Source organism: Schistocerca gregaria, chromosome 7 (assembly GCF_023897955.1).
Source record: "Schistocerca gregaria isolate iqSchGreg1 chromosome 7, iqSchGreg1.2, whole genome shotgun sequence".
Lineage (NCBI taxonomy): Eukaryota > Metazoa > Arthropoda > Insecta > Orthoptera > Acrididae > Schistocerca > Schistocerca gregaria.
In genome coordinates, this window is record NC_064926.1 from 510845276 (window position 1) to 510869744 (window position 24469).

The following is a 24469-nucleotide window of genomic DNA, read 5'->3' on the forward strand; positions in this document are numbered from 1 at the left end:
GACTTAATTTACCGATATTGTGGAGGGAAAAACTCAAAATACCACTACCAAAAACACAAGGACTATCAAGGACAGCATAGGAACCAGTTCATTCCATCTTCGCTTTATTTTTCTTCTTCGCCCCAATACTGATTTCATTATTAATAGCAGTCTTCTAAACAGTATCCCGCGAGCGCCGAAGACGCCAACCTGCAGGGACAAAGGAGAAGAATAAGGTGAAGTTGAAAGGAATTCCTTCCAAGCTGTCCTCGATGGCCCTTGTGTTTTTATTGGTGGTATATTGAAATTCTCGCTCTTCAGCAATGATAAATTTAGCCATGGTAGTGGATGGCTTACAGTATTGATTGCTCGCGGTGAAGGTTTTGAGCATATTAGTGGCCTTGGACGTTTTAATAACCGTAACGTCATTACTTACCGCACATTTAATGTTGGTGAAGTTTATAAAAATGATATTGGTACTTCTTCCTATTATTCCGCGATGCCTTTTGTATTGAGGACACGTGGACGTTGTAAGGTGAATCATGGTGATGCTATTTATACTTGGTGTAAATGATTTCGTGAATGTGAAAATGTAAAACTGTTGGTGATTTGACCTACACTCCTGAAAATGGAAAAAAGAACACATTGACACCGGTGTGTCAGACCCACCATACTTGCTCCGGACACTGCGAGAGGGCTGTACAAGCAATGATCACACGCACGGCACAGCGGACACACCAGGAACCGCGGTGTTGACCGTCGAATGGCGCTAGCTGCGCACCGTTTGTGCACCGCCGCCGTCAGTGTCAGCCAGTTTGCCGTGGCATACAGAGCTCCATCGCAGTCTTTAACACTGGTAGCATGCCGTGACAGCGTGGACGTGAACCGTATGTGCAGTTGACGGACTTTGAGCGAGGGCGTATAGTGGGCATGCGGGAGGCCGGGTGGACGTACCGCCGAATTGCTCAACACGTGGGGCGTGAGGTCTCCACAGTACATCAATGTTGTCGCCAGTGGTCGGCGGAAGGTGCACGTGCCCGTCGACCTGGGACCGGACCGCAGCGACGCACGGATTCACGCCAAGACCGTAGGATCCTACGCAGTGCCGTAGGGGACCGTACCGCCACTTCCCACCAAATTAGGGACACTGTTGCTCCTGGGGTATCGGCGAGGACATTTCGCAACCGTCTCCATGAAGCTGGGCTACGGTCCCGCACACCGTTAGGCCGTCTTCCGCTCACGCCCCAACATCGTGCAGCCCGCCTCCAGTGGTGTCGCGACAGGCGTGAATGGAGGGACGAATGGAGACGTGTCGTCTTCAGCGATGAGAGTCGCTTCTGCCTTGGTGCCAATGATGGTCGTATGCGTGTTTGGCGCCGTGCAGGTGAGCGCCACAATCAGGACTGCATACGACCGAGGCACACAGGGCCAACACCCGGCATCATGGTGTGGGGAGCGATCTCCTACACTGGCCGTACACCTCTGGTGATCGTCGAGGGGACACTGAATAGTGCACGGTACATCCAAACCGTCATCGAACCCATCCTTCTACCATTCCTAGACCGGCAAGGGAACTTGCTGTTCCTACAGGACAATGCACGTCCGCATGTATCCCGTGCCACCCAACGTGCTCTAGAAGGTGTAAGTTAACTACCCTGGCCAGCAAGATCTCCGGATCTGTCCCCCATTGAGCATGTTTGGGACTGGATGAAGCGTCGTCTCACGCGGTCTGCACGTCCAGAACGAACGCTGGTCCAACTGAGGCGCCAGGTGGAAATGGCATGGCAAGCCGTTCCACAGGACTACATCCAGCATCTCTACGATCGTCTCCATGGGAGAATAGCAGCCTGCATTGCTGCGAAAGGTGGATATACACTGTACTAGTGCCGACATTGTGCATGCTCTGTTGCCTGTGTCTATGTGCCTGTGGTTCTGTCAGTGTGATCATGTGATGTATCTGACCCCAGGAATGTGTCAATAAAGTTTCCCCTTCCTGGGACAATGAATTCACGGTGTTCTTATTTCAATTTCCAGGAGTGTATTTTAACATAAATAAAGGAACCTGATTAAAAAGAAAACAAAAAACTTCACAGCGAGTAATAACGACAGTAAGCCATCCACAGCCAAGACAAAATTTATCAATATTGAAGAGGACTAAATTCAAAATATTAGCATCAAAAACACAAGAACCGTCAAGGACAGCATACGAACGAACGCCTTTCACCTTCGCATTGTTTTCGCCTTCGTCACGATAATGATTTCAATACTATATGTGGCCCTGACAACAAAAGCGCGTTAGGGGGGAATAAAACGAAGATGTACCGCGTTTAGTGCAGTACCACACATTTCTTTAAGTCATTTACCCTTCTCACAATTAAAGATTAGTTTTGTATAATTGATTTATGAACACCCTATTTATCGAGAAAGGACCAGACACGCAGTAATTATTACTTGTCTTTCTCGTGCGAGAGGTAAAAATAAGGGAAAACGAATATAGGTAGCAGGTGTCCTCTGGCGGACACAACACAGTGGAGTATTTATGGAACTGTGGGCGTACGATAGCAGACTGCATATGCAGAACGAGACGCAGAAAAAAAAACGAGCAGAAAGGGAAGAAAAGACGTCACTGGAGAGCTCGTGGGGCCTTTGGCTGGGACATTCCGGGCTCGGACTTCGGCAGTCGTCTCGGCGGGAGGCGGAGACGCGCTCACGCTGTTCCCTCGACCTGCCTTCGAAGTGGACCTTAAATTATGTTTAGAGAAACAGCCTCACCAATTGCAAGAGTGGCTCCCGGCCGCTCGCCGCGGAGTGATTTATTTAGCATAGCCGCGGCGGGACGCGGTCGTCCGCTCCCCTGCGAGCCGGGAGAATAATGCATGCCGGGCTCTGACGGGCGACGGCCGCCGTCCCGACGCCCGCAGCGACGCCGGCGACGGCGACGGCGCGGGGCGGGGCGGGACGAGGCGCCTCATGAATAATGCGACGCCGGCAGACAGCGCGGCGCGTCTCCTGGACGCCCGGCGCCGCCGCCGACGCCGACGCAGCGTCAAGCGCCAGAGCGACGTCGCACGCCCGGCGCGGGTGACGCGGCACTTCGGGGGAAAAAATTTCTGACGCCTCGCCGCGAGGGCGGAGCGCGACAGGTCTATAAAGCGACGAGCCTTTTGTGCCGCCGTTGTTCTCCTGCGTGACGACGCGAGGCAGCGAGGCAGGCAGTTTAATCAAGCGCTGGAGGCACCCCGCTACTTACAGACCGGGACGAGGAGACAGGAAGCACCAGTGCACACGCGACTCACTGGAATACGCTGTTGCCGCGGCGTCGCGTTACTGTGGATATGAAATACACACACCGAAAGAAATTTTGCATCAGATCGGTTTCGAGACTTCCGGAACCTGCACGGAAATTTGGAATATAAACATCATTTCCGCGTTTTTTATTCCTCATGAAAACCACACATTGCATTTTGTACCACCATACAGCGAGACCTTCAGAGGTGGTGGTAAAGATTTCTGTAAACACCGTTACTTCTACCCAGTAGCACGTCGTCTTGCATTGATGCATGCCTGTATTCGTCGTGGCATACTATCCACAAGATCATCAGGGCACTGGCTGTCCAGATTGTCCCACACCTCAACGGCGAGTCGGTGTAGATTGGTAGGGTGGTTGGTGGATCACATCGTCCATAAACAGACAGCCCTTTTCAATCTGTCCCAGGCATGGTCTACAATGATCATGTGAGGACTACATGCTGGCCACTCTAGTCGAGCGACGTCGATATCCTGAAGTAAGTCATTCACAAGATTGTCGTCCATGAAGACGAATGCCTCGCCAATATGCTGCCGATATGGTTGCACTATCGGTCGGAGAATGGCATTCAAGTGTTGTACAGCAATTACGGTACCCCCCATGACCTCCAGCGGCGTACGTCGGCCCCAAATAATGCCACCCCAAAACAGCAGGGAACCTCCACCTTGCTGCACTTTCCGGACGGTGTGTCTAAGGCGTTCAGCCTGACCGGCTTGCCTCCAAACATGTCTCCGACGGTTGTCTGGTTGAAGGCATATGCGACACTCATGGGTGAAGGGAACGTGATGCCAATCCTGAGCGGTCCATTCGGCATGTTGTTGGACCCACCAGTACCATGCTGCATGGTTTCGTGGTTGCAAATATGGACCTCGCCATGGACGTCGGGAGAAGTTCCAAATCATACAACCTATTGCTCACAGTTTGAGTCGTAACGCGACGTCCTGTGTCTGCACGGAAAACATTATTCAACATGGTGGCGTTGCTGTAAGGCTTCCTCCGAGCCATAACCCATAGGTAGCGGTCATCCATCGCAGTAGAAGCCCTTGGGCGGCCTTAGCGAGACATGTCATCGACAGTTCCTGTCTTTCTGTATCTCCTATATGCCCGAACAACGTTGCTTTGGTTCACTCCGAGACGCCTGGACACTTCCCTTGTTGAGAGCCATTCCTGGCACGAAGCAACAATGCGAACGCGATTGAACCGCGGTATTGACCGTCTAGGTATGGTTGAACTATAGACAACGCGATCCGTGTACCTCTTTCCAGGTGGAATGACTGGAACTGATCGGCTGTCGGACCCACTCCGTCTAATAGGCGCTGCTCATGCATGGTTGTTTACATATTTGGGCGGGTTTAGTAACATCTCTGAACAGTCAAAGGGACTGTGTCTATTGTACAATATCCACAATCAAATTTTATCTTCAAGAGTTCCGGGACACGGGGTGATGCATTTTTTTTTTTTTTTTTTTTTTTTTTTTTTTTTTTTTTTGACGTTGTATAAGACAAAACGCTCTACGCACTTCGGGCAGCGTCTTTTGAAAATTTTGTGGCGTCGCAGTGAGCTGGAGTTTACGTTCCATAGGCATCATTCCACTTTTCTCCGACTGTACCATTGTATTGTATGTTAACCGGGGACCTAGAAACGACGGAGAGGCTCCGTCCCCGCCGCGGCCGCAGTGGTGCACAACCCCACGACGGCTACCGCAGTCCACTTCACCTCTCCGCCGCCCCATACCGAACCCATGGTTCGGCCCCCGGTGGATCCCCCAGGGAACGTCTCACACCAGACGAGTGTAACCCCTATGTTTGCGTGGTAGAGTAATGGTGGTGTACGTGGAGAACTTGTTTGCGCAGTAATCGCCGATATAGTGTAACTGAGGCGGAATAAGGGGAACCAGCCCGCATTCGCCGAAGCAGATGGAAAACCGCCTTATGACCATCCACAGACTGGCCGGTTCACCGGACCTCGACACAAATCCGCCTGGCGGATTAGTGCCGGGGACCAGGCGCTCCTTCTCTCCTGGAAAGCCGTGCGTTAGACCGCACGGCCAACCGGGAAGGCAACTTTTTGATTACTCTGCAACTCACACGTTATTTTTCAAATCATTTATCTACCCTTCTAGCCTCGAATAGAACATGGGAAAAATGAACACCTCTATATTCTAGAGATGGGGAAACCTGTCGGTTAAAAGCGATACCGGTATTTTTGTTCTGAATAGGCGGTTTCTAAGTATTTTTAGCCTCGGTTATAACAAGTTTCTTCTCTTTTTACTAATATCTGGGTAAAGAATTGTAGCCGCTGTGCCAAAATGTTTGGTTATTTAAATGATTTTTGAAGTGTTTATTGGTAAAATTTCCATTGCTTTGAATCATTGGTTTATTATTGAAAAAGGGAGAAGCGATAATTGCTATTTTTACAACAACACCGACAGATGGAAACGAGAAACAAATATATGAAATCAGTATAGCTACAGTAATGCAAACATAGTATGTACGTGCTGCCATATGGGGTGGCCTATTATACGATACTGCCTTGTGTACTAGCAATGAGCAAGGGTTTTCCCACACCTGCTCCGTACAGTAGTTTGTCACTGTCGTCCTCCGGTATTGCACAATGACATCATTCCTAGTTTGGAAGTATTTTACGAAGAGCGATAACATCGAAGAAGACGCAAAGTTTTCTTCAAAAGATTAGAAACAAACTTGCGGCTTCATGCAAGGAGAAATATCCACAACGTTTCTTGGAACAGAATGCAAATTTGATTGATATACCTATCATTTTATTGACGAGCTGTAAAAGATGAATAAAACCTTTAAGTTTGTGGTTGCTTCAACGTGGTAAGTTGATTCCGTCCAAAAGCGATGATGCAGGGAAGTCATCACCTTGAGACTTATCGCTCTTGCAGTCGGCGCTACCGAATATTAATTTCCGACAGTTCGCTGGAAACTTTACTGGAATAGTCAAGTGTTTGTTCGAAATGTGCATTTAATACTGCGAATAACAGCAATAAAAACCAAATTTTGTTAGAAACCGGTTATTTTGACCCGTTTTAAGAGTCAGGCGAAACTGGAGACGAAGAAACCAGCGTAAACGGGGACGGGTTGTTTCACCAGTAACCGCCGTCGCTACTATCTTCCCGTGCGTGCAGATTATTATTACCTTATCACGATGTTATTTTTTCCCTATATAGGTGGGAGTCAACAATTTTTTTTGGAATTTGGAGATGGAAGTTGTTTCGTGGATATGTCTCCCAACCCGGAAAAACGCTTTAGTTTTTAGAACGGCTGCTCCACCTGTGTTATTACTTACAAAAGGCTGCCCTTCTTTGCACTTTTTCGATGTCCACCATCAGTCTTATCTGGTAATACTCCAAAGGAGGACGGTCAAGTGTAAAGTAGGCAATGTCTCCATTCGATACGTTACATCTTGCATTTTTGGTTAGTCTTCCTCAGTAAATTTCCAAGTAATCGCTCTATTGTAAGCTGTCCGTAATCGTACTCCGTAAGTATTTAGTTCAAACCAAAACCTTTATATTTGTCTGATTTGTCGTAAAACCGGAAAAGCAAAGATATTTTTTTAGTTCCGTTTGGATACCAACACAGTTGTTATTTTCACAACATGAAAATATGTTGTTTAAGTCATTCTGTAATTCGTTTTGACATTTCGATCTCTTTTGTTAAACGCTGAACGACGGCATCGTGTGTGAACCACCTAAGAGGTGTGCTCAGATTGTTTCATAAGTACAAGGTGACCTGTTAGACAAGCATATAAGGTATTGTAGGGATGGTTGTACTCAGAAATAACTATTAAGAAAAAAAAAATTCGATACGTTGCGCAGTTTCCGAGTTAACTAGCACTGCAGTTAAATCATCACGCCGTTGCGCACAAATTCAAGAGACCCGCCAGAGACGGTTTCATTTCTACCTAAATCTGCTGGCCAGTTAAAAACGAACCTTGTTTTTAAGTGTAGTTGGATCAGTAGGAATATAAAGATAATGTGTTCATTAATTTTAGCTCTAATCACGTATACATATCCTGCAAAGTGACTAGTACCACACCATTCAGATACAGGAATCGTTCAAAAGATCTATGGAACATTTAACTAATTAACTCGCATGCTACGGTCGCAGGTTCGAATCCTGCCTCGGGCATGGATGTGTGTGATTTCCTTAGGTTAGTTAGGTTTAAGTAGTTCCAAGTTCTAGGGGACTGATGACCTCAGATGTTAAGTCCCATAGTGCTCAGAACCATTTAATTTGCCAAATGTTTTCCACGTTTGGTTTCCTAAAACCGAGAGAGAGCGATTACAAAACTGGACGTGAGACGGTAGTAAGGATCGAATCCGCGCCTAGGGCTGAGAAGTCTCGTGCGCTGTCATCTTCGCTACGCACTAACCGCATCTCGAGGGCTGCTTGAATTTAAGCGCACAGCGGTCTGATTAGCTAACTTCAGTGCTAAATACCTCTGAAACGGCGCAACGTAGGTTGCAGCGGGGCTATTCCACTCATAGGGCTGAGGCGCCTGGAATAAGAAATGTTGCAATAGTGCGCTAGATCCTCACAGAGACAGGGTCGTTCTGCCCTCAGTGTGCGCCAGTGTCTCTGTGTCGCAGCATGTGATTGCAGTGAGGGTGTTTTCTGTTACGTTACCTACAGAACAGAAACTCTAGATTTAAGTGAACTGTGATGTCTTATCGCCACAGTTAAAGAATACAACCTAACATATTAAGGTGTACCATGCTCAATAATTTGAAATTTGAAAACCTTACTGTTGCTTGTATAAGAACGCAGATTACGCAGCGTGTGTATCAACTTTGCTGGCTTTCGTCACACAGCTCTGATTTGCCGCGTCTTTCGAAATGTCTGCACATGGGGCGATTTCGCCCCGTACTCGTGCGGATATTTCTCCTCTGTCAAATTATTAGTTTAACATAATTTACTGCGAAATTCTGGAGAACACGTTTTCTCGGTTTCTTTTCAGATGATCCGTACATACAAAAGGAAAAACGCAAGTGCTTCATGGTCCGAGGAAGAAATTAAATAACTAGCTCCTCTGGATGAGGTGCCGACAATGTGCCACGTGGTTTAATCAAGGGGTATGTGGATGAAAAGGAGCGAAAAAGGTTTGCTTATGATAAATACTTCTGATCTTGACACTGAAATACACTGGGGAGTAGTAGCCTCTTGGATGGGTGGAATATGCTCATCATTTTCGAATATTGCGATTTCTCTTTCTTGTTTAACATTCCGTTCCTGTAAAGGAATTTCGATTCTTTATGTATTTGAATTTATTCACAATTAACATACCATCACAGTTCTATGTGATGTATCACAATGACAAACTTCCTAAAACATTTGATGTCATATTACATAGGGCTTACAGTTGGAGTGGGCCGGCCGCGGTGGTCTCGCGGCTCTAGGCGCGCAGTCCGGAACCGTGCGACTGCTACGGTCGCAGGTTCGAATCCTGCTTCGGGCATGGATGTGTCTGATGTCCTTAGGGTTAGTTAGATTTAAGTAGTTCTAAGTTCTAGGGGACTAATGACCACAGCAGTTGAGTCCTATAGTGCTCAGAGCCATTTGAACAGTTGAAGTGGGTACAATAGCTCCACTGTATCGCATCAGAAACTTTTGTTAACAATAATTTCTCAGCACAAGCTTTTAGTACCGTTTCTGACCACCCTGAAATTTATACTGGCTACCTGCCCCCAGCTCCGAACGTGTAGCACCAAGTATCTATGAGCGGACGACTTGGTTGGTGTAACGGTAATAAATCAGGCACGCAAGTATTCATCTTGAATCAGTCTGTTTATCAGTTAAAACCATATCAAAATCCCTATAGTCGTTCATGAAATTTCACTTCACTTAGAGACAGATTAACACAGAGGAGGACTTAAATTTGTTGAATGCATAGATACATATGTTCGTCTGCGTCACCGAGGCTGAATACCATGCGATGATGTGGATTCGAATCCCAGCAGGGCGGGGGATGTTTCCTTCGTGAGAGAACTCGAAGAATGTGCATTTAGCCTCGTGAAGATAACTGAGGAGCTTTAGTAGTACCGGCTTGGAGAGCTATGTGCTGCTGTTATTCAGTCCATATTGCATCTGAGGAAGCCACTGACAGAGCATCAAACGGATGTCACTCGGTACCGGTGGTCTAACGGGGCCTTTGGACGGATGTTACTTTTACAGACATTTACATATTTTGGTCAAGCTTCGGTAATCTCCATAATTTGTGGTGCCTGGTTACTTGATTCCTTTTTCAGCTACTTCGAGATGTCACTGCAAACGCCAATTAAATGTAGAACAGGTAACGTTACATAAATTACATAGTCACTTATCATTGCTATAACTATTAATAACACGCACAAACCATCCTCGTGAATCAGTCTATTAAAGAAAACAGTATCAAGATCCCTACAATAGTTCCTGAGATTATCCTCCACTTGCAGACAGAAACACGGAACGACAGACTTTTATTCAGTAAATCATATACACTCCTGGAAATGGAAAAAAGAACACATTGACACCGGTGTGTCAGACCCACCATACTTGCTCCGGACACTGCGAGAGGGCTGTACAAGCAATGATCACACGCACGGCACAGCGGACACACCAGGAACCGCGGTGTTGGCCGTCGAATGGCGCTAGCTGCGCAGCATTTGTGCACCGCCGCCGTCAGTGTCAGCCAGTTTGCCGTGGCATACGGAGCTCCATCGCAGTTTTTTACACTGGTAGCATGCCGCGACAGCGTGGACGTCAACCGTATGTGCAGTTGACGGACTAAAAGCGAGGGCGTATAGTGGGCATGCGGGAGGCCGGGTGGACGTACCGCCGAATTGCTCAACACGTGGGGCGTGAGGTCTCCACAGTACATCGATGTTGTCGCCAGTGGTCGGCGGAAGGTGCACGTGCCCGTCGACCTGGGACCGGACCGCAGCGACGCACGGATGCACGCCAAGACCGTAGGATCCTACGCAGTGCCGTAGGGGACCGCACCGTCACTTCCCAGCAAATTAGGGACACTGTTGCTCCTGGGGTATCGGCGAGGACCATTCGCAACCGTCTCCATGAAGCTGGGCTATGGTCCCGCACACCCTTAGGCCGTCTTCCGTTCACGCCCCAACATCGTGCAGCGCGCCTCCAGTGGTGTCGCGACAGGCGTGAATGGAGGGACGAATGGAGACGTGTCGTCTTCAGTGATGAGAGTCGCTTCTGCCTTGGTGCCAATGATGGTCGTATGCGTGTTTGGCGCCTTGCAGGTGAGCGCCACAATCAGGACTGCATACGACCGAGGCACACAGGGCCAACAACCGGCATCATGGTGAGGGGAGCGATCTCCTACACTGGCCGTACACCTCTGGTGATCGTCGAGGGGACACTGAATAGTGCACGGTACATCCAAACCGTCATCGAACCCATCGTTCTACCATTCCTAGACCGGCAAGGGAACATGCTGTTCCAACAGGACAATGCACGTCCGCATGTATCCCGTGCCACCCAACGTGCTCTAGAAGGTGTAAGTCAACTACCCTGGCCAGCAAGATCTCCGGATCTGTCCCCCATTGAGCATGTTTGGGACTGGATGAAGCGTCGTCTCACGCGGTCTGCACGTCCAGCACGAACGCTGGTCCAACTGAGGCGCCAGGTGGAAATGGCTTGGCAAGCCGTTCCACAGGACTACATCCAGCATCTCTACGATCGTCTCCATGGGAGAATAGCAGCCTGCATTGCTGCGAAAGGTGGATATACACTGTACTAGTGCCGACATTGTGCATGCTCTGTTGCCTGTGTCTATGTGCCTGTGGTTCTGTCAGTGTGATCATGTGATGTATCTGACCCCAGGAATGTGTCAATAAAGTTTCCCCTTCCTGGGACAATGAATTCACGGTGTTCTTTTTTCAATTTCCCGGAGTGTAGAAAAGATTAGGGGAGGGACTATAACGCTTACTTGGGGAACGATAGATATGACTTGTGCTCCACTAGGTTACTACATACTGTGACCTGCTGGACAAGAAAAGCAACTGTCTAGAAGCCGCTTGTGACAAACGGTGTCGAAAACCTTTATTATGGAAGTTTGGTGGACACCACAGTGGAGGTGGCGTGCCGTTTTCTTCCTGCGACCTTTTAAACAACTTACGAAGCCATCTACAGAGACACCTGCAGTTTAACGTGGACTCCAAACTACTAACAAGGGAACCTCCATGTCGCACCCCCTTCACGTTTAGTTATAAGTTGGCACAGTGGATAGGCCTTGAAAGACTGAACACAGATAAATCAGGAAAACAGGAAGAAGTTGTGTGTACCTATGAAAAAAATAAGCAAACTATACAAACTGAGTAGTCCATGTGCAAGATAGGCAACATCAAGGACTATGTGACATCAGGAGCTCCGTGGCCTCGTGGTTAGCGTGAGCAGTTGCGGAACGAGTGGTCCTTGATTCAAGTTTTCTCTCAAGTGAGTAGTTTAATTTTTTATTTTCAGACAATTATTATCTGTCCGTTCAAAGTAGCGAACAGTCAACTGCCAGCCAGGGAGCCTCGTTAGCATGAATACTCTCTCTTTCGTGCCCTGTAGTCGACTGATGTCGTGTGTTTCGATGTTTGTTTAGGTGTAACGTCCCCATACTACGGCGCAGTTTCCTCGCATCGTACGGCCGGACGGACAGATCATAAATGTCTAAAAATATAAAAATTAACTTTTTCACTCGAGAGAAGACTTGAACTCATGACTTCTTGTTCCGCAGCTGCTCACGCTAACCACGGGACCACGGCGCTCCTAAGCTCCCGTTGTCCTTGATGAGGCATATTTTGCGCATGGACTAGTAAGTTTGTATATTTTGCTTATTTTGTTCATAGTTTCACACACCTTCTTCCTATTTTCTCGATTGATCTGTGTTCAGTTTTTCAAGGCCTATCCACTGTGCCAACTAAATCTAAGGGGGGTGCAATGGCGAGGTCCCCTTGTAAGTAACTTTTGTTTGATATTAACAAACACTGGCAGAGGTGAAAGGAGTGTTAAGTGACAGATAAACATCCTAGGAGTGACAGACGACGAAACACGTGCCATCTGAAGTCATAGTCTGGCACTCTGCCACTGAGCAATCGGCCCGCTGTACGGGCTAACGCTCTGGAACAGCAGTCAGTCTGTTTAATGTGGCGTGTACGGATAACAACAATGACAAAAAGCGTCAACTAATGAAAGGAAATAAAGATGGGTCGGATTCTCGTTAGCATGTCGTAACCCGGCACGTACTCGGGCACCGGCGCCAATCACTAACGGCTTCCAGGAGCAACCGTACGCCCCTCGAGCTTCCCACGAACCGCCAGTAATGGCCCAGCGCAGTTCCATTCTCCGCCGCGGCCCCCGTCGCGGCGCTCCTGCCGCCGAACTCGCCGTCTCATTCTTGTTAACAAACACTGGCCGCAGAAAAATAGCGGGCGGGATGCTCTCTGCTCCGAGGCTGCTGCCAGATCCAATTTCCAATTGACACGAGGAGTAGGAGGCGGCGGGACCGTTCGCCGGCGCGCCGCAAGAAGAAGAGAAGAGTGGAGGACGCCGCCCGTGGAAGAGCGGTGCGCCGCGGGCAGCGCCGTTTTTCCGGAGAAGCCATTGTCCGGGGGCACGTCCCCGGCGCCGTGTCAATGGACCCCCGTTACCCAGAATTTTGATCGTTTAATAATGTGACACGCGCGTGTCAGGTGGGGGAATTTAATTTGGTCTCGCCGCGTTTGAAGTGGTGCCGCGCGGCTCTTCCCAGAAGCGCTTAATGGGCTGTGTGTCGAGGATTTGACACGGCCGCCGCGCCGCTGGTGACGTTTTTACGGGCTCACGCGGACCGTGTTTGGGCTGGGGGAGCGACAGGCGGGCAGCGGACGGTCCCATGTGGCGGCGGCTGGGACAGACGGCGGCGCCTCGCCGAGGGCCAGAACGGGCGCGTTTCACGCACTCTGGATGGCTCGCCGCTCCCAGCGCTGGAGGGCGGTAGGGAGTCGAAAACCCGCGGGCCAACCGGGCACGAGCACCCAACATAGTCATCCAGTCTGACTCACGACAAACATTCTTAGTTAGGAGTAGCGGTTACAGAGGAAACCTCCGGAGAAAGTTTCATACACTGAAGCGTCGGAGTATCTGGTATATGCATACGTATTCAAATACAAAAAAAAAAAGGTTCAAATGGCTCTAAGCACCATGGGTTCAAATGGCTCTGAGCACTATGGCACTTAACATCTATGGACATCAGTCCCCTAGAACTTAGAACTACTTAATCCTAACTAACCTAAGGATATCACACAACACCCAGCCATCACGAGGCAGAGAAAAGCTCTTATCCCACCGGGAATCGAACCCGGGAACCCGGGCGTGGGAAGCGAGAACGCTTCCGCACGACCACGAGCTGCGGATTTAGAACTACTTAAACCTAACTAGCCTAAGGACATCACACACATCCATTCCCGAGGCAGGATTCGAAACTGCGACCGTAGCAGCAGCGCGGTTCCAGACTGAAGCGCCTAGAACCGCTCGGCCAGAACGGCCGGCGCATGCATATCCAAATACAGAGATATGTAAACAGACAGAGTACGGCGCTGCGATCGGCAACACATATGTAAGACAACAAGTGTCTGGCGCACCTGTTAGATCGGTTACTGCTGCTACAGTGGGAGGTTATGAGGGTTTAAGTGAGTTTGAAGGTGGTGTTATAGTCGGCGCACGAGCGATCAGCGCCTCTGAGGTTGCGACGAAGTGTGGATTTTCCCGTACACCATTTCAAGGGTGTAGTGTGAATATCAGGAATCCGATAAAACATCAAATCTCCGAGATCGCGGCGGTCGGGAAAAGATCCTGCAAGAACGGGAGCAGCAACGACTGAAAAGAATTGTTCAACGTGACGGAAGTGCAGCCCTTCCGGAAAATTACTGCAGATTTTGACATTTCCCCTTTGAATGCAAAGAATGACAGTGCTCAGAAAACTCTTACGTTATTTGATTTCCAAATAGCAGAGCAAAACTGAACGTACTCAGACAGTTCTCTGTTTACTTATTCTGATCATCACTAAACTGACAGACAATATTTTTAGCGCAACCCAATTTGACTTTCAATAATCCATACTAAAGAATGGCGCTTACTAACAATAACATATACCTTTCATGAATTACTTACCACACAAAAATCTTCGTTACAAAAAATGGTTCAAACGGCTCTGAGCCCTATGCGACTTAACTTCTGAGGTCATCAGTCCCTTGAACTTAGAACTAATTAAACCTAACTAACCTAAGGACATCACACACACATACAACTGCAAATACAGAGAGTGTTAATACTGCCAGCTAAATAAAAGATTCTAACTACTGAAGGCACTAACTACTGATAGGCATAGTTAGCAAATGAAAGATTTTGATAGAGAACAAACAATGTATTTATCTTAATAGTCTTCAAAAGTCAGTTCATGACATCCAGTCCTCCGAATTTCATTTTTCTGACGGACAGACGTCCAGATCGACCACTCATAGTAACTTCTCAAAATTCTGGCATCTCTCCCTCCAAATGCACTAGTGCTGGCGGCTTAGCGCTTTCAGCCCAAGGTTACAAGGTGTTCACATCCAGCTGCCCAACGCTACACTATCGAATATTACATTAATGAGTTCAGTCAGCCACAGACTGCACACAGAGGAATCAGTGATTTTCATACACAGCACTACGTGGCGTTACCAACATAAAATCCTATACAGCCTACTTACAATTTCAATGCTAGGCCATATATTGGTTCAAATGGCTCTAAGCACTATCGGACTTAACATCTGAGGTCATCAGTGCCCTACACTTAGAACTACTTAAACCTAACTAACCTAAGGACATCACACACATCCATGCCCGAGGCATGGAGCCGTAGCAGCAGCACCAGCTCGGTTCTGGACTGAAGAGCCTAGAACCACTAGGGCACAGTGGCCGGCTGCTCGGCCATGAACAAGTGTCAGCATGCTAACCATTTAACGAACCATCATCGATATGGGCTTTCGGAGCTGAAGGCCCAATCGAGTACCCTTGATGACTGCACGACACATAGTTCTACGCCTCGTCTCGGCCCATCAACACTGACATTGGACTGTTGATGACTGGAAACATGTTGCCCTGTCGGACGAGTCACGTTTAAAATTGTATCCAACGGATGGTCGAGTACCGGTGTGGAGACAACCAAATGAATCTATGGACCTCGCAAGTCAGCAGGAGACTATTAAAGCTGTTGAATGCTCTGTAATGGTGTGGGGCGTGTCCAGTTGGAGTGATATGAAATCCCTGGCATGTCTAGACAGGACTCTGACAGGTGACACGTATGTAAGCATGCTTTCTGATCTCCTGCATCCATACATGTCCGTTGTGCATTCCGACGGACTTGGGCTATTCCAGCAGGACAATGCGACATCTCACACGTCCACAATTGCTACAGAGTGGCTCCAGGAACACTCTTCTGAGTTTAAATACTTCCGTTGGCCGTCAAACTCCCCAGACATAAAAACTATTGAATGCCTTGCAACGTGCTGTTCAGAAGAGATCTCCACGCCCTCGCACTCTTATCGATTTATGGACAGCGCTCCAGGATTCAAGGTGTCAGTTCTCTCCAGTACTACTTTATATATTAGTCGAATCCATGAAATGTCGTGTTGCGGCACTTCTGCGTGGCCGGCCGCGGTGGTCTCGCGGTTCTAGGCTCGCAGTCCGGAACCGTGTGACTGCTACGGTCGCAGGTTCGAATCCTGCCTCGGGCATGGATGTGTGTGATGTCCTTAGGTTAGTTAGGTTTAAGTAGTTCTAAGTTCTAGGGGACTAATGACCACAGCAGTTGAGTCCCATAGTGCTCAGAGCCATTTGAACCAACTTCTGCGTGCCCGTAGGGGCCCTACACAGTATTAGGCAGGTGTACCAGATTCTTTGACTCTTTAGTGTACATCAACCACGGCCTCTTAGCCCAGAAGCTTTAAGTGAACACTCGTACATTTGTTCGCGAATTTAAGTTACCATGTATCCATGAGCACTGTACAATCCACGCCAAGATGCAATGCGCCTTTAGAGTAAGCTGTAGATCTACACGCCATTTAGTTGAATGACAAACGAATTTCTGATAATATATTGCAGTTTACACTAGCTGATCGAAAGTTTCCTTAAATCTATTATTGCACATTAATACAGGATGTTTCCATCCTTCTTCTCTATGTCGGCTTCAACTCTACTGTGTATACATTCGAAGAGGTATCTGAAATTCTGTGGAGGAATGACAACCGTTTCTTCTTCAAAAGCCGAAACTAGATAAGGCGGTGATGTAAGGCACTGGTGTTCTAGTGTGCTCAGGTCGGAACTCTGGAAAGGCCATTCCCTTTGAGGAACCTCATTGTCCACAACGCATTGCCTCGCTTTCCGTAAGGGTGCACTACCATACAGATACAGTCTTCATCTCCAGGGTGTTCCTTTGCTGCACGCAGTACACAGTGTTGCAAAATGTGTTCATATCCTTCCGCATTTAGCGCTTTCTTAAACTCAAAAGGCGGACCGCACTCTAATCACGGGAAACACCCCCATACCGTAAAACCATCCCCTCTTTTCGACACTGTTGGGACTATAGTAACAGCAGGTAACATTCTCCCGGCATTTGCCAAACGAAATCACGTCCATCGGATTGCCAAAGCGTAAAACGTGATTCATAACTCCCGTCACTCCTTTCAAGTCATCCACATCATCAAGCGACGCTTACCATTGACTTCAGAAATGTGCAGCGTATGAAGAGCTACTCTGTCATTGCACCTCATTCTATTTAACTTCCCGTGGACAGTCATCGTGCTAGCTGGACTGGTGGCATCACACTGCAGTTCGCGGCTCACGACTGGATTCCTTACGTTGATTCAGTTTGACGTTTTAACAACGACCCTCCCCAATGGTCGACGATCCACGTCCCTCAGTACATGAGGTGTGTCTCATCTTGATTTGTCTTTCACTGTTCGTTAGCTTTCCACTTCACGCTGACATCCCCGAAGTCGACTGGGGCAGCCACGCCCGTGATGGTCTGGTTACTGAGGTGATATCCAGTTACCAGTCAACTTTCGAAGTCACTGAGCTCTCCAGATAGACCCACTCCGCTGTCACTGCTTGTCTATTGGCAACACAATACTTACCGCCAACTTTCATACTGGCGGATCTGCCTCTCGTCTCATCAAGTGGTCAGTTTCGCATTCCGTAGGGATGACCTGACACTTTTGATGACATTGTGTATATTAAGTTGTCTAGACGGTTTTACCCACAAAATTCTACTATCATTCTTTTTCTTTTTAAAATAGATCATAAGATTATGAATTACAAGGAAATCGAAATGGGGTGTGACACCAACTGTGTCACTTAAGGACAAAAACTAAGTACAGAAAAGAATGCTGCGCAAGATAATCACTGATTTCTCCTAAGACTGAATGCTTGCTCTGTGTAAATTTAACTTTATAGACGTATCCTCATCGAAATTCTGCTGAACGACAGATTCAGTTCTCTGTCACGAGCCCTTCTGGACGCGGAACATGGAGATGGCGTCACCTGTCCACACGTTGCCGAAGTTGTTTCGACTGCGCTGCAGAAGTTTCACTAGGAAACCCTTACACATCCATCACACAGTCTGGATCTCTCTCCAAGCGATTGTCATACATTTGGAGTTCTGAAAAGAACATTCGTTGCCGTCGATTTGCCTCGCACGCTGAGGTGCATACCTGGATACGATCATAGTTCCGTAAGCAATGACAAACATTTTCATTTTCCAGGAGGGCACTGACGATCTTGTCTCACTATGGGACAAAACTATGAAAAGTTATGCTATTACTTTTTAGTTTATAAATAGTTTTCTTACTTTCTTTCGCCTGCCTCGTTTTCATTTCAATGCCCCTTATAGATAACTATAAAACATTACCCATAATAAATGGAAGTAGCTCATAGTATCTTGTGACGATACTATCACATATATCAATTTTCGATAATGAATTAAACTGACAAATTAGGATTCTTAACTGTGCTTCGGGGAAATATATTCTTTGTGGCTTCTGGTGTAAGAATCGTGAATTGCCTTTCTCTGGGGCATGCCTGTTAGTTTACAGTGAAGGATCTGGGTTGTCAGAGCTATGATTACGGAACGGCTCTCCCTCCTTGGCTGCTGGTTCACAGAAATGTGGTCACAGGCTAGCTGAATTCCGTCGTCCGCGAGGCTGCACGGTCTTGGAACAAAGCTGAACGACTAACGTCCCCAGAGCATTTCTGATGTGACGAATGTGCATTTCCTGTCGGCGGAAGCAAATATTCGAAATCGATATATTGCCGTGTTCAGTGTGAGAAAATTCTGGAACCTAACTGTCTTGATGACGTCAGCCAGTCAGAAGGATCATCTACATACCGCTGTATCGCAGATGTTTGAACCAGTGAGTGGTGCTACAGCAAATACAGTGTACCAACCTCTGGGCAATTAATGGGCTAACTGTAAGCAATAGTGGAGAAGTTTTGGCAGCCTCCTCAGGTATTTCAGCGTGTTGAAAGGAATTTTTGATCGTCACCGTGGCGAACGCTGTAAATCTTCCGCTTCAGTCGGGAGTTTCCTGGGAGCGGAGATAAATGTAAGTCAGTCGTGGAGTTGGTTTCAGGAAGCGTGGTCAAGAGATCACATCGAGAGGGCGAGGCGACGGCTCGCTGCCTGGCAGTTTACACTGGATCGAACGAGTAGGTATCACCTCTCCACCGCTAGCGTTTCCTCTGAGTAGCTTACGATTTTCGAGGTAAATTCCATAACTTGCTTTGCTTTTTCCGTGTCCTTACTTGTTTAGATCCTGGATCCAATTTCAACCTGCAGTTGCCACCTGCACAGGATTTAGTAAGCTAATCGCGGTTTTACAGCAATTGTCTGCTTAATTAGAGGTATCCACCAGTTTTTAGCAGACCAGTCTGTCCCGAGTGAGCTTTGCTCAAACAATTATTTATTGTACTTTTGGGCACATAAACGTGCATTGATTTGTGGAAATTTTGTCTCTGGGCATTAAATAAGAAACAGTTATTCGTTCATTTTCCAGAAAATATTCACTTTAGTTGTGAACCAATTTAGGAAAAATAGATCAATTATTTAATAGAACTGGTTTGTTTTCCTAGTTTTCTTTAGTCCTACAACAACTTAGGTCAAGCGCCAAACAATAAAGAATTATGAAAGATTTCTTTCGCATAACCGAACTGTGCTCTTGTTGTGACGGCTTTCCATCGTAAATCAGGTACCTCTACATGGAAGAAAATACGTGTTTTAGGAAATATGATTAACTTAAATGACAAAGATTGCTACGGTCGCAGGTTCGAATCCTGCATCGGGCATGGATGTGTGTGATGTCCTTAGGTTAGTTAGGTTTAAGTAGTTCTAAGTTCTAGGGGACTGATGACCACAGCAGTTTAGTCCCATAGTGCTCAGAACCATTTGAACCATTTAAATGACAAACAACTCATGACAATTCCTCTCATTAACGTTTCATGGGTTGGAATCGCAGAGCACTTTCAGTATCTGTGATTTGTATTAGCTGGGTTAAGGCAATATATGGCTTACGTCAGTTTGCATATCGTTTCTGTGATGAACAGCTAAGTAAAGCAGGCAGACAGCACTTCCACTCCCAAGCTCCCGCACGTCACGGTCACACAGCAACTATCCTATGAGCTGCACAAATAGCTCTGAGCACTATGGGACTTAACATCTGAGGTCATCAGTCCCCTTGAGCTGCACATTTCAGTCTAACTATGAGATTAGTGGCGAAACACTTGAACGTTTCACATATCATAAGTATCTTAGCGTGATATTAAGAAGCAACCTGAAAGGGGGCGATCATATAAAATCACTCAGGGAAGGCGAATGGACGACTTAGATTTCTTTGGAGGGGTGGGAAACAAAACGGTATATACAAAGGAAATCTCACAAGAGCCGCTATTATGGCCAATTCTAAGCTATTATTCCAGTGTTTCGAGTCCTTATCAAAGAGGCGTCAGCACACTTATCACTTCCGTAGGCATCGTGAAGACAAGATTACACAAATTTCAGTGCACGTTAATGGATTTAAGTAGTCATTTTCCCCAAGCACGCACACACACACACACACACACACACACACACACACACACATACTAAAGAGCCAAAGAAACTGTTACAGATGCCTAATATCGAGTAGGGCCTCCGCGAGGACGCAGAAGGGCAGCAGCACGACGTGGCGTTGAGTCGACTAATGTCTGAAGTAGTTCTGGAGGGACCTGACACCATGAAACCTGCCGGATTGTCCATAAATCCGTAAGAGTACGACGGGGTGGAGACCTCTTCTGAACAGCACGCTGCAAGCCATCCCAGATATGCTCAATAAAGTTCACACCTGTGGAGTTTGGTGGCTAGTGGAACTGTTTAAAGTGTGAAGATTGCTCCTGGAGTAACTCTGTAGCAATTTTGGACGTGTGGGGTGTCGCATTGTCCTGCTGGAATTGCCCAACTGAATCAGTATGCACAATGGACATGAATGAATGCAGGTGATCAGACAGTATGCTTACTTACGTGTCACCTGTCACAGTCGTATCTAGACTTATCAGGGGTCCCATATCACTCCAACTGCACACGCCCCACACCATTACAGAGCATTCACCAGCTTGAACAGTTCGCTGCTGACATGCAGGGTCCATGGAATCATGCGGATGTCTCAAAAATGGTTCAAATGGCTCTGAGCACTATGGGACTTAACATCTATGGTCATCAGTCCCCCAGAACTTAGAACTACTTAAACCTAACTAACCTAAGGACATCACACAACACCCAGCCATCACGAGGCACAGAAAATCCCTGACCCCGCCGGGAATCGAACCCGGGAACCCGGGCGTGGGAAGCGAGAACGCTACCGCACGACCACGAGATGCGGGCTGCGAATGTCTCCATACCCGTAAAGGTCCATCCGCTCGATTCAAACTGAGAAGAGACTCATCCGACCAGGCAATATGTTTCCCCTCATCAGCAGTGCAATGTCGGTGTTGGCGGGCTCAGGAGAGGCGTAAAGGTTTGTTTGCAGTCGGCTCCGAAAGCCCATAACGACAATGTTTCGTTGAAAGTTTCACACGCTGACACTTGTTGATGGCCCAGCATTGAAATTTGCAGCAATTTGAAAAAGGGTTGCTCTTCTGTCACCCTGAACGATTCTCTTCAGTCGTCGTTCGTCCCGTTCTTGCAGGATCTTTTTCCGGCCGCGGCGATGTTGGAGATTCGATGTTTTACCGGATTCCTGATGTTAACGGCACACTCGTGAAACGGTCACACGTGAAAATTCCCACTTTATCGCTGTCTCGTAGATGCTGCGTCTCATCGCTCGTGCGCCGATTATAGCTCCACGTTCAAACTCACTTAAATCTGGATAAAATGCCATTGTAGCAGCAGTAGCCGATCTAACAGATGCGCTAGACACTCGTTGTCTTACATAGGCGTTGCCGACCGCACCGCCGTATTCTACCTGTTTACATATTTGTGTATTTGAATATGCATGCCTGCATTTCTATACCAGGTACTTTGGCGCTTCAATATATACAGGGTGCGTCAAAAAAATGTACACACTTCGCAGCGCCATAGAAAATTTATTTCCCGTTCTACAATGTTCAATTTCTGAAAATGGGAAGCTTAAAGTCCAATTGGAAAAATAAATATGCTTTGCAAATGTGATTAACGTTCAAACTGGTGGCCTTCAGCATCAATACATTTCTGAGTACGAGTCACCAATGATTCCGTACATCGTACCAAATTGTCCAATGAGATTTCCGCGCACACCGCCTCAATCTCATTCCAAAGTGTGTCCAGGTAACGAGGTTTACGTTTGTACACCTCATATTTTACTGTGCCCCAAAGAAGAAATTCAGTGGCGTGAGGTCTGGAGAGCGTGCAGGAAACTCGATTAGTCCCCTGCATCCTATCCACTGGCCTGGCACATTGTGATCCAGGTAGACTCTTATGTCCCTATGATAGTGCGGCGGGGCGCCATCTTGTTGGAAATAAAACTCATCATTACCGTATAATGCACTAATGGTAGGGAATATGGAGTCAGCAAGCATTGTTAAGTACGTTTTTCCAGTAACAGTACCTTCAAAGCGGAAAGGCCCAATGAGTCCCCTTGCAGACAAACCACACCACACATTTACACCAGACAAATTCACAGCCTTTTTAACTGTAATGTGAGGATTATCTTCAGCCCAGTACACACAATTGTGCCTGTTGACAGTTCCATTGAGTTTCAATTGGGCTTCATCCGACCAAATTATGCTACCCATAAATCCCGGTTCACGTCTCACCATCTCCTGAGCCCATTCACAAAATTCTAACCTTCGATCTGGATCGTCGTCAATTAGCTGTTGCACGAGCCTTGCAATGCACACACGAAACTTGCCTTTCTTCAGAATGTGTAGCACACTACTAGCACTTACATTACTCTCACGTGCCGCTTGCCTGGAAGATTTTTGAGGCGAACGCTGAAACAGTGCCAAAGAGCGCAGTTGTGGAATCATCTCTTGTAGCTGTACGAGGTCGCCCTGATCGACCTTTATGCACATCACACACTGTTTCATGGTTCGAATTTGTCTCGTAGACGTGTAATTGTTAACCTTGAAGGTGGTTCTGTACCATACTCACTTCTCCACCGTTTTCGAACCGCAGCTACATTCTCAAACTTCCAGTACCACTTAATTATCTGCTCGCACGCTTCAAAGCTCAAACGCACGTCCGCTATGTACCGGTTACTTCCTTTCCACTGCTGCCGCCTGTTGAAGGAACATAACATTACTTTCTTACACATATTTAACCTTGTAGAACGGGAAATAAATTGTCTATGACAGTTCAAAGTGTATATACTTTTTTTTTTACGCACCCTGTATATCGCGAGGAATCAGTTAACAGGAATTAGGGGAAGTACCAACGCTTGTAGAATAGTGCATTTGCGCCGGCCGGATTGACCGAGCGGTTCTAGGCGCTACAGTCTGAAACCGCGTGAACGCTACGGTCGCAGGTTCGAATTCTGCCTCGGGCATGGACGTGTGTGATGTCCTTAGGTTAGTTAGGTTTAAATAGTTCTAAGTTCTTGGGGACAGATGACCTCAGCAATTAAGTGCACAGTGCTCAGAGCCATTTTTTTTTTTTTTTAGTGCATTTGCCCTCGTAGAGATTCAGTGATTTTGGTACAAAGCGCACTTCTCCATGCACTGTAACGTGACTTCTGGTGTATACATGTTGAGGAAGAAGATGATCCTGAAAGCCAAGGGTCTGGATTCGAATCCTTGCGCGGTATACAGTTCAATCTGGTAGGAAGAGTCAACAGTTACCTAGCCTATTGAGCAGAGCAGCTTGAAAGGGGCAATCTTGTTTGGTGGTCTCCACGAGCACTCATCTCAGGGAGGCGGGGGCGGTAGGGGAGACCAGACAGGTCGCAGAGGGCGAGCGGGCCTCCCCCGTGTGACACGGGCCACCCTCGTTATCTGTGACAACCGCCCCTGTTCCTGCCGCTGCTCACTTGGCCGCCTTTTCCTCCTGCGCCTTTTTTCCCTCCTCTTCTTCCTTTTTCTCCCCTCCTGCCGGCGGTGAAACAGAGCAGGGGAGCGCGCCGCGGTTGACATTTCGCGGGCCACTTGTTGCTTTCAGCAGTGGGGGACCGCCGCGACACAAAGGCGCTCTCTGCCGGCTGTCATTCCGCCGTGCGACAGACAAGTGCCGCGCAGCCGAGCTGCAAGTGGCCCCCGGGCGCCGCCCCAGACTCCGCTCGACTTGGCTGCCGTGAAGCGAGGGACACACCGCGGCTACGTGTCAAGCGATGCCATCTCGACCTCCCGGGTCTACAAGGACCCTTGACGGGGAACTGAATGCGTCGTTCCACAGCGTTACGACGAGGAAGCGTCTGCAAAGTTGGATTTCCAGATGATTGAAATTCAGCCTCAAAGAAAAACAGCGATCGTTTCACGTCACGCAAGCATTTTTTTAAATTTTTATTTCAAATTCAGGATGTGTTAGATGAAGATCGGTTTGGCTTCAGGAAAATTAAAGGCACCAGAGAGGCAATTCTAACATTGCGGTTGGTAATGGGTGTAAGACTAAAGAAGAATCACAACACGTCCATAGCATTTGTCGACCAAGAAAAAA